This window comes from Pyxicephalus adspersus, chromosome 1 (assembly GCF_032062135.1).
Source record: "Pyxicephalus adspersus chromosome 1, UCB_Pads_2.0, whole genome shotgun sequence".
NCBI lineage: Eukaryota > Metazoa > Chordata > Amphibia > Anura > Pyxicephalidae > Pyxicephalus > Pyxicephalus adspersus.
The window spans coordinates 105,607,547-105,619,503 of NC_092858.1; positions in this window are offsets into that span (position 1 = coordinate 105,607,547).

Here is an 11,957-nt window from a genome sequence, read left to right on the forward strand (position 1 = left end):
GATCCCCTCCCCTTCCCCAAGAAAGAAAAGGCTGCTTCTGCACATGCCCGAGTTTGGGCATGCGCAGAAGCATCAGCCAGGAGCCTCCTGGGATGCGTGACGTAGGTTGTGGCGATCAAGACAGAAAGGGGAGGTACTGCACTCTTTTTTTTTTTTTTTAAATGGATGTAGCGCTTAAAAAAAGTTTAGGTCCACTTTAAGTTTACTTCCACAGAGTCCTTCTGGACCTTCCACAAATTGGATTCTTTCAGTCCCACACTGTCTTGGATTTCTTGGTTCCGGTATGGTTGAACCAGCGGGCGCCGCCATCTTCGTCTGTCTTCTTTCAGGTTCTTCTTATGTCACCTGATCTTGCACTGCACACTTTTTTTACATTGCAGGGGAAAGCCTATTGATCGAACACACACAGAAGAGCAGCCCAAAGCTTCCTGGGATATGTGACATAGGTATCCCAGGAGGATCTGAGCGCCCATTCAGTCTTTACTGCTTTACTCAGTCTCAGTAATGCCACTATCTTGCTCATCACAGCATCATAAAATTCTCAGGTGTGCACACCTAGAACACAGAGTTTGCTATCTGACAGCTTTATGAATAAACACATAAAGGGCCCCTTTTGAATAGCAGGACAGCTTGGAGTGTTCCTGAACTCTGGTTAAAGCAGGTGGCAGGTCCTCTTTATGGCTAAGTCTACTATTCCATAGGCAAAGTTGCTTTAGGCAAAGTTCTATCTCCCGAAGTTGCCAATGCAATTAGCTGATAGAATCAACACAACATTTCTGAATAACTAGTCCCAGTGTGACACAGGAATAGCACTGTGGTACTTCAAGCAATTCAACAGCTCCCCATGAAGTAGAATTGTCGCACCACATAATAGGCAATATCATAACTCTGCTCACTTGCACAGAATAACTAACAGTTAGCAGTGGTAACACTGAATCAGTTTTGCAGCATCAGTATTAATAGAAATTGCTGGTTTTAACAACAGTCCTTCCAATGCCGTTTCCTAGCAGCACCACCACAGAGAAATAAAAACTATGGCCCTGATTTATTAAAGCTCTCCAAAGCTGGAGAGGGTACACTTTCATCAGTGAAGCTGGGTGATCCAGCAAACCTGGAATGGATCTGGTCCAAGATTGCAAACATATGCTAACAAATAGCAAATGACTTCCAATAAATCCATTCCAAGTTTGCTGGATCACTCACGCTTCACTGATGAAAGTGTATTCTCTGCAGCCTTGGGGAGCTTTAATAAATCAGGACCATAGTTTTTATTTCTCTGCAGTGGTGCTGCTAGGAAACAGCATTGGAAGGACTGTTGTTAAAACCAGCAATTCCTGGTAATACTGATGCTGCAAAACTGATTCAGTGTTACTTTCACCCTTCTGGTTGATTAACCTCCCTGGCGGTATAAATATTAAGTATTTTTAAATGTAACAGTGGTTCATTTAAAAATACTTAGTATTTTAAATTTCAAGCATGATCCCGCTTTCCAGCTGCATGGTCCCGCCTCCCAGCCGCACGCAAATGTCTGACTGGCATCTGCTTCCCCTGACCTCGTTTTGCCAACATTCACAAGCCAGACATCGCCAAGTTACACAGATGCCTGGCCAGCATCGCCAGGGGAAGAAGATGCCGGGCATCGCTGGAGGACGCCGCAGGCACTGCCGGAGAACGGCGCGGGTACCGCTTACCAGTAAGCTTTTTAAACTCCCTGGCAATTCCACCCCGAGTGTGGCTCGAGGTTACTGCTTTTGGTATGGATAATTCACCCCGAGCCACACTCTGCGTTACCGCTTAGAAGGTTTATCCACTGACAGTCTTGCCAGTTGCTGGGATGGTGCATTCCTTTCAGACACAGGAGCACAGTCTACCCAACACCAGGACTGTGTCCCCTTTTTCCTGACATACCAGACTCTTCTTTCCTGCTGCCCCCCTCCCAGTATACACTAACCTTGGTTCCTGAACAACACGTTCCTGTGCATATTGCTTTGAAAACACAATGGGCAAGAGTGATCAGTCAACGGAAGGTAGACTGTTCCTTACTCTGTCAGTAAAAAAGGAAAATACCCCAGAATTGGTGTCTGTAAAAATAAAAACCTCTGGATTAATATCAGTGGGAAGAAACATAATCCTTACGATGGAGTCAGCAGGCTGCAAACAGTCCCCTACCATGAGGTCAGTGTGAGGGAAAATACCCAAATCATTGTTGTCAGTAGAAGGAAGACTGCCTCTCACACTGGTGAAAGTGGGGGGAAGCATGACCCTTATAATGGAGCTACCAGAAGGTAGACTGTCCCTTTTTACTGGTGACCGTAAGTCTGAATACTTCTTATTTACCTTGTATAGTAAACAACCATTCTTAGGCTTTTAGGCCTATTTTGTATTTCTTTGAAACCACTTGGTGATTTCTGGTTCCATTGCCTCATGTAATAGCAGCTATTAGAGGAGGCTCTCGCTCACCTGGTTATATCTCTACCGCCGCTTGCCTATTCACACCTGAATCATCAGGAACAGTGCTTGCACTGACAAACCATGTCAGATGAAAAGAGAGGCCTAGGCCAACAACGTAAGGACAGCAACAACCCCAGACCTATAATCGTCCGTGTAAGGCCCTGGTCAGCACCAGACACCAGTCCCACCAATCTAGCACAGCAGTCTTCACCTTTAGCAAGCCCCTGCTCAGCCTCGGGAGACTGGTTGTGTCTCCCAGCACTCGGTTGCTCCCAGGACTTTCTGCACAAGGGATGGTGTCTGGGGATGGGCTGGCAGCAAGCCAGGAGCCCACAGATAGAGCAGTACCAAAATTCCAACAGAGACAAGTCCAGAATACAGAGCAGAGGTCATACACAGAATATCTGTCCACCAAATAAAGTACACAAGGGCAAATCACAAACAGAGTCAGGGTCACAGGCAAAGGTCGGTCCAGGCAGCATAAACTCGCAAGGTCAGAAACAATAAGGTCAGCAACAATAAATCAGACGAAACACACTCCAGCACGGATTAGCCCAGCTATATGCTACAATAGACACTGGTAGCAGAGAGGCTATACTGGGAGCAGAGAGGCTATAAAGTCCCAGCAGCCAATGGCAGTGCAGGACTGAGTCAGATGCTATTTGCCTCTGAAATCCCCTTCAGCTGTTCACAGCCTCACAGAGTGGTGCTGGGAATGCTGAAAATACATCAGGCTGCACAGCTAGAGGGAAACAGGGGCTGCTGCTATCTTAGTTCCCCTGGCTGCTGCAAATTACATTGCTGGACAGAATAAACAGTGTACGGTCCCGTTTGGCATACCCAGCTTCTCTTCATTTTGCTAATTTTCAAGGGGTAAACCATGTGTTTACAAATTACAGGGAGGCAGAGGCATTCCTACATGATTGGCTTTGTTCCTACATGATTGGCCATTGTTCAAGACAAATGCACCCAATGATGAAAAGCAGATAAAGGATGGTATTCTTTTTTTTTTACAAGCCTTCTACTGTATTCTCTGTGTAATTATATTGTGAAAGTGTGAAGTGGCATATAATCCACTGTATTTTATTCACTGGGTGTAGATCCATACATCATTGCTCTTGTTTACATGGCATCCATGAGGAAAAAGGGAAGTTCCCTAAATCTGCTGTTTGTTTGGATGTATTTTGTTACAATCCCCACTCAACTGTACTGGAACAATGGTTTCAATGGTTCAGATGACCTGGACGGTACTTTTTTGAACACCAAAGGACTTCTGTACCCACTTTTCACTTTATTTGTATTTACTTTACTGCTATGGTACATATTATTACTTGGAATGTAAAGGGACTTAGGTCCCCTAACAAGAGGATGTCAGTCTTGAGGCACTTGAAACGCCTCAAGGTGGACATCGCACTACTTCAGTAAACACATGTGCACGCGAAAGATTTTAATAGACTGCATAAATTATGGGTTGGTAAAGTGCTGGGCTCTTCAACAGTGGGCAGGAAAGCAGCGGTTCTCATTCTCCTACACAAAAACTTACAATGTAATGTAGTATCTTCTGCCTCAAGAACCTCCTACTATAAATAAAATAGTAAGGAGGGGATTTCAAACAAGACAAACAAAGGGATACAAACCAGAAATTTTGATGATAGCACTTTCAGATCATGCGTCAGTAGCCTTAATTTTATGGGATACACTACCAAGGTGTGACTTTTGGATGTGGAGGTTCCCCTCCTTCATGAGCAAAGACTTGGCTTTTCGGCTTAACGTAAATCAGCATGGGCAACCTACACAGGCTACAAATATAGAGCATAAAGACAACCCCATCCTCTTTTGGGAGGCAGGCATAGTGTATAAGAGAGGGTGCATTATTTCCTATCTCACTACCCGTAAGAAAAGTGCTTGTGCAGCATACCTAGAGGCCCTCAATAATTTACGACAGGCACAAAGAATTCTCACGAAAACCCCTTCCCCTGCACACAATCATGGCTGGATGCCAAATAATTGGTAATAATAATTAAAAAGTTTAGATTATTGGTCTGAAAAGCAGGAACAATTCACCAAAAAATATCTGGATTTACGCCTACATAGATTTGGGAATAAGTCCGGGAAACTGTTAGCTATTCTGATACCTCCACAATCTAAAGCGGCTTATATTTTGTCACTGTTCACACCTATAGGAGAGTTAATGACCGAACCCAAGGCTATAAATGCAATACTAGAACAGTTCTATAAAAATGTATAAAAAAACGTACATTGCTTTGAGAATGTTCTGTTACCTACCCTAACAAAGGAAAAAGTAGAAATTCTTAAAGCAAATATAGGAGTTAATGGGAACCATTTCTTCTCTGGTCAATGATAAAGTGCCAGGACCTGATGGTCTAACTGCTAAGTACTACAAGATCCTCAAGGAGGATATCATTGCATATCTGGGGAGTGTATACAACACAATGTGGAAGACAGGTACATAGCTCCCATCTGGGAAGGAATCACATAATAAAGTCCGCCCGAAACCAAGAAAAGATCCCAGACAACCAACCTCATAACACCCAATCCCACTAATCAATTTAGGTGCCAAATTACTTTCCAAAATACTAGCAGATAGATTGGCTAGGTACTTACCGACACTCATATCACCTGTCCAGGTGGGATTTGTCAAGGACAGGTCAGCTGTGACAAATATTTGAGTTCCTACAGTGTTAGAATGTGCTAAACAAGACTCAACATTTGATCTGGCAATTATAGGTATCGATGCAGAAAAGGCGTTCGATAACGTACATATCCCTTGTAGATTCCAAACTCTAGGAAAAGTCAGTATGCGTGGACCATAATATGACCCTGACCCCAGGCATGGGGCAGGGTACGAGACAAGGCTGCCCCCTATCCCCCCTCCTGTTCAACATAGCTATTGAACCGTTGATTAGATATATAGACACTGCTAATTCTCTACATGGTATTAACATGCACAATACTGAACTTAGAGCTGCATTTTTCGAGGCCAATATTTTATTATTTACTTCAAACCCCACTCAGGACATTCCTAGCATACAAACTATATTGACATTGTTTGGGAGAGGTGGCTGGTTTAAGATTTACTTTCAAAAAGTGAGATCCTCCCTTTGACTTATTTAAGGTGTAGGGCATGTAAACTTCCTCACCTTTTACTATGTTCTGTATAAACTAAATTACACACCTCTGATTCAGGAAATTCAAAGAGAAATGCATCTGTGGGAAAAACTGCCATTGTCCTTTATAAGAAGATACCATATAATTAAAATGGTGTCTTTTCCCCGATTATTGTATCCACCCCAGACTATACTGATACTGCTTAAACACGTAGATATTAAAATATTATATAAATCATTTACTAAATTTATGTGGCAAAGTAAGAGACCTAGAATATCTTTAACCAAAATATTTCTTCCAGTACTGGAAGGTGGAGGTAATTTCCCAAATGTCAGACTTTACAATATAGCATGCGATTTTAGACATGTTGCTGATTGGATTAGAGGGGCCTCTTATTATTCAAACACAAAGCTGGAACAGGCCCTGATGTATCCTTGAAACCTGACCACACTTCTCCATTGTATAATTTCTTGATTACCCCTGGAATTAAAACATACCCTTTTCATCATTTATTGAGATAGTACCTGGGAGAGCTATGATGGCCACTGTGAAATTTAGGGGGAAGGAACTCAGGGTGTTTAATATCTACTGGTCCCCGAAGAAAAATGAGTGAGCTGAATGCTTAACCCCCCTAGCGTTCTAATTCTGTCATTTTTTGGTGCAAAAAGTGATCCTATTTTTTTTTGCGTAGAAATTTTTGTTTATATTGTGGGCCTGTAATTCTTAGGATTAACTCCCGGGTATAATTATTATATTTATTTATTATATTCGAATCATAAATTTTAAAATAATACATAATTATAAATCATTATTAGGGAAATCTCCGCTGGCATCACCCTCTGGATTTACTATTGGTGATCGCATCTGCAGTTAGATGCGATGCACCAAGCAGAAATCCTGCATGGTGCATCGCATCTAACTGCAGATGCGTGCATTGGGGTGGTGGGGACCCGGGCGGTATTTGAAAGCAGATTACTCCGTAACCTGCTTTTAAATTTCCCGCCCGGCCACGCCCCCCAAAGGAGAAGCGCATCGCCATCACAGCGGGATCGTGAGATCGCCGCTGGAGCGCGGGGATAAGGTAAGAGGGACCCTAAAGGTACCCCGAGTGTGATTCGGGATTACCGCTTTTTGCAATTTTTTCCACCCCGAGTCACACTCGGGAATACCGCTAGGGGGGTTAATACCATACAGTTCTTTGTTCCAGGTTCCTTGCCTGCAATTGTTTGTGGTGATTTTAACTGTGTATTACCAGGTGAAAAGCGAGCCAGCTGTAGAACAAGGAGTTATAATAAAACATCTGAACAGCTGAAAAACACGATGGCTGATCTAGAGTTGCAGGAGGTCTGGAAAAAGTTACACCCAAATGATCCTGCTTATACATGGTCCAGCAATATAAGAAAGTCACGTATTGACTTGTGTTTTTGCCATCGTTCTATTATTCCTGTGAAAATCACTCTCCAAAACAACATTTTCATAGATCATAAGTTGTTGTACATTCACCTAAAATTATCAGTTACATCTAAGGAACCAGGGATCTGGAGGGTAAATACCACGCTTTTACAGGATCCTGGCATCAAAACACAATACACATTAGCATACAAGTCATGGCGGAGGGACATATGCAAATTTCCCAACCTCATAAGTTGGTGGGATACCATCAAAAAGAAAATTAGGTCCTTCTTTATCCAGAAAGGAATACAGGAAGCAAGGAGAAAAGTAGAATGGTTCCAGAGGCTAAACACACAGCTCCAAACTTTTATTAAGTTTAGCAAAAACAGCATCCCAATGGAGGAGGAAATTAATAATTTAAAAAATGAAATAGCAGAGGCCATCACTGCTAAAGGGAGGCAAATTATTTACAATGCAAAAGTGGAAAAATTGGAAAAAAAACTAAAAAATGTTCCAGTTTTTTTTTTTTTTTTTTTAAATAGCAATCAGTTTAAAACAAAACATACAAAAAATCAAGAATAGGGCCACAACATCTGACATGTTAAAGGAGGCCCAGAGTTTCTACGCAGAGCTCTTTAGGGAAACGGAGATAGTTCCAACCTTCATCAAGGAGGTGGTAGGTGCCTTGGAGCCTAAATTAGATCATGTTGACCAACAAGTCTTTTCTAAAGATCTGAGTGAAAAAGAGCTAATATTTACCATCAAGAGCTTTACCAAAAATAAATGTTTAGGTCATGATGGTTTGCCAATTGAGTTTTATCTGTCAGTTGGGAATTTCCTGAAAATCGATTTCTGTCTGATTTTCCGTGAAGTTTTGTAATCTAACACGCATCAAAAGTGCTGGTTAAAAAATCAATAATTCTGCCTCAGTTACAACACCTAAGCTTTGTCTATTCACCATTGCTCTCCATAATTGAAAAAAATACTAGAAATATCTTTAAACATTTCTGGAGTTCAACTGTTGAAAAAAATAAAAGGTCAATTGTGCACAAAAGCAAGGCAAATGGGGGTAAAGATCTCCCAGCTCCCAGCTATTAAGATTTTTCTGTGGTCCATTTTTTTCTCCCTCTGCTTCAATTGCCTCCAAACCAAATCTAACAAATGGTCATATTCTGCAAATGGTCATAGTATGCAGCTGGTCATGTGTTTAGGAGGAGAGGATGGTACCAACCACCCCAAGCAGTTTCAACACTCATCATTCTTCCAAAACCATACACAATTTTGGAAAAATGTATCATTTGGAAATGTATCTGGAGCCTACAAAACCTGGACCTAAATACGCTACTGGTTGCAAACAAAATGAGGAAATTTATCAAAACAGGGAAGGAAATTACACTTGTACCCATTTTTACTACAGAAAGGTAAGCACAAATTGTTGATTATGAATATTATCTGCATAAATATGGATATTATATCACCGTATCAATGCACATATATATTCAATAAAAAAAGGTTCATGCACAAATAATAGCTTGTCATTCAAACAGTTTAATAATGAACAAGTTGAAACAAAATATGCACAGCAATATTGGTTGATATAGAGATAGGAACTTAAATTAACAATCGATACAGTAAATGAAAATAAGGTTGTTAGTAGGTAAACTCCCGTAGTAATCTAATATTGGTCAGTACATAATACAGCATATACAAAATAGCAAAACAACATAACAATATTATAGACACATAAAAGACACAGTACGAATGCATTCAGGAATAGCTACCTGCTAAGATGTAGATGGGTACCCCAGGAGTCTGATTCCCTAAGAACAGTGTCTTGCTATCTTCCCCCTTGCTTCCATGCTTATTGGATGGCTAACTATTTTTTAACTATTTTTAGTCAATTCCCAATATGAATCATTGGAGAGTTAGGATTGGTTACTGGATGTGATCTGTATGGTGACTATTGGTTGACTCAACCCCCAGTTTGGGATTAGGTAATGTATTTTCAGGAATTTAATGGACCTCCCAACTTAATTTGATATGGGAATCTGTCACGGCTCCACAAGGCCAAGTGGTGGACCCACCGTGTCACCAAGCCTGTGGATGGAGACGTGCACAAGGGTGCAGAATCTAAGCAGTAGCTTGGTCCTCTCCAGAGCCTCTAGAAGTGGGGATGTTGTGCAGCAAGCTACTGCCAGGTTGCGGCCCCCTTGCACGCCAAGGCAGGTGACTGCTAACAAGCTGAAGCCAAAACGTAGTGCAAAAGGGAAATCCAAGAGAGTAGTTAGACGAGCCAAAAGGTCAGGGCAGGCAGCGAACAAAGTTGGTCAGGAAATAAGCAAGAGGTCAGGGCTGGCAGTGAACAAGAGTAGTCAGGAACAAGCTGGGGTCAGTACACGAAGAATCTGGAACAGGAGAAACAAACAACAGGAACCTGGAAGCAGAGCCAAAGGAACTCCTTGTTCAGGCAACTTCCTGTTGCCAGGTCACTTCCTTAGGAAGAGAATGTCAGGTGATGGGCCGCAGACATTAATCTCACCAGCAGAGGAAGTGCTGTTGCTGAGATAATCTCAGGTGTTATTCAGATGTTTGCCAGCAGAGGGGGTGCGTCTGCAGAATACTCTTCTGTGGCAAGGGAGCAGCTGACAGAGAATCACCTGACTTGGAACAGAAAGTATGCAGAGTGTTGGATCCAGAGGCAGAGATGGTGCTGGCAGCAGGGGACTGTAGGGAGGGTGAGCAAGAAGGAGGCACAGATTACCTGGACCTGTGGAGATTTGTGACAGAATCTGGATCTTAAATCTAAGTTTAGGGGTCAACACAAGGTCCAGCTGCGTCATCACCCCCACCCACCTGTCCATTTATGCATCCATCTTCTGCCAACTCAGGCTTGATAGATTTATTACCTCTTGAGGGTCCTACTGGTAACCAGTTTGTTATGGGAACTAGATCCCAAATGTTTACTGGCGTCTGCTTTATTATCTGTTCTTTGATAGCCACTGATGTAAAACCTAACTATTGGGATATTGTCTATAGTGTACGTATACCTAAAGGAATATCGGGTACTACCTATAGACGTATATTCATATATATATATATATATATATATATATACATTACAGATACATATATCTATTTACATATTCATAAACAATCTTGGGGTGCAACACACATCTGGTAAAACCTGGACAAAAAATTTTATATCAAACAAATTAAAAGATATTGTTTGGCCGGGTGTCCATGAGTGCCTCCCCCTGCATGCCTTTCAGCATAGGTGGGGTTTTTTGATTTTTCCTGTATGTCCCCGGTCTGGATGTATGGTTGAGGAGTTAACTCCACATCTTTTCTGGTATTGCCTGAATGCAAGGGCTGTGTGACGTTCAGCCGGGCCTTTGCTAAAATTTTTAACAGGCCTTCAAACACTTGGCCACCAGGTTGTCATGTACAGTCCTCCTCTTTCCTTCTCAGTAGAGAAGAAAAAGCTACTTAGGGTTTCTATAAATTGGCTGAAACTGGCTCTATGGAAAACAACAAACAACAACATTTTATTGTACAAAAATGATTTCATAAATGAAAAGAAGTGTATTAGGTATGCTTTAAGCAAAATGTTTAATTTCTTTTTATTTGATTGCAAAAAAAATGGGTAAACTAGAAGCCCTGAGAACCTGGGGAATGTATACGTGGAATACACTTGTGTCATTTCTTTTTTTGTGTATTTGCCAAAATATATGTTTTTTTTTCTTTCTGTGACAAAGGAAAGCAAAAATGTACATACCTTGTTGTGTTTGTGAAAATGGTTTTTGGGTATGGTCAAATCATATGTATAAATGTTCTGTATATATATTGGAAAATGCCATGTACTTACCTGTTCAAAAGATAATCTTGGTTCTTGTTCATATGTATTTTTACCTAAGAAAAGGGAAATTTGGACTTTTGTTTTACTTTTTACAAACGGACATCATACTTAGCTTTTCATTAATGGATTTTATGTTCTTTTTTCTGCTACGAAATTGACTTTATGTTCATTTTTCTGCTACAAAACAGACTTTGTTACTTTAGCCTTGGGTCAAATACTTTTATTTTTTTGGAAAAAATGTGCCCTGATTCTTTTATTTGAATATGCAACATTTATGCAAATTACCTGTTCTGCTTTGGTACTTTATTGTAATTTGTGTATCTGTTTCTATTATTTGTACTCTTAGAAATATTTTTCTTTTTCTGTAAATAGGCTGTTTATACTTTTCTAATAAAAACGTAAAAAAAAGAGATTCTTGAGTGTTTTTCTGTTGCTGACCTTTGCATGTTCCTGACATTCTGCTTGAACTCTGTCATTGACCCCGACTCTGTGCTCTGTACTTTGTACCTTGTTTGGTGGACTAATCTCCTGTGTTTGACTTCGGCTTGTTTTCTGGATTCGCTGGTAATTTCTGTACTGTGCATCTGTGGGCTCCTGGTCAGCTGCCGGCCTGTCCCCAGACACCTTTCCTTGCTCACTAACTCTGGGGGGCAGGAGAGTGCTGGGAGATCCTGTCTTAGGCTGGCTACACCTACTGTACTGTATCTATGGAGGAAGAATGTAACCACCCTTAGATAGCAAAGATTGGGGGGAGATGGACTAGAGATGTAGATGGTAAACACCAAATAAAGGCTAACATTTAACTGACCGTTTTTAAGCAGTTACAGCAAAATTTTTCTCTTGTCTTTTGGATAAAACAAAGAAAACCAAAAAGTTTTAGACAGGATATATTGGCAGGATCAACAGGTAGTACACAAAAGGGACAAGTAAAAAAAATCTGCTGTGGTAATGCTACTAACAGACTGCTTTGTGTATGTTATTTTTGATTTTGCTTTTATTTATGCTCAAAGCATTAAAAGAGCCATAATATTGAAATGTTGTCACCCAAGTAGTGTAAACTTCACTGGGGATAGTCAAATTTTAAAATATAAAAAATGATGAAGATTAGAAAATAACCAAGATGCTCATG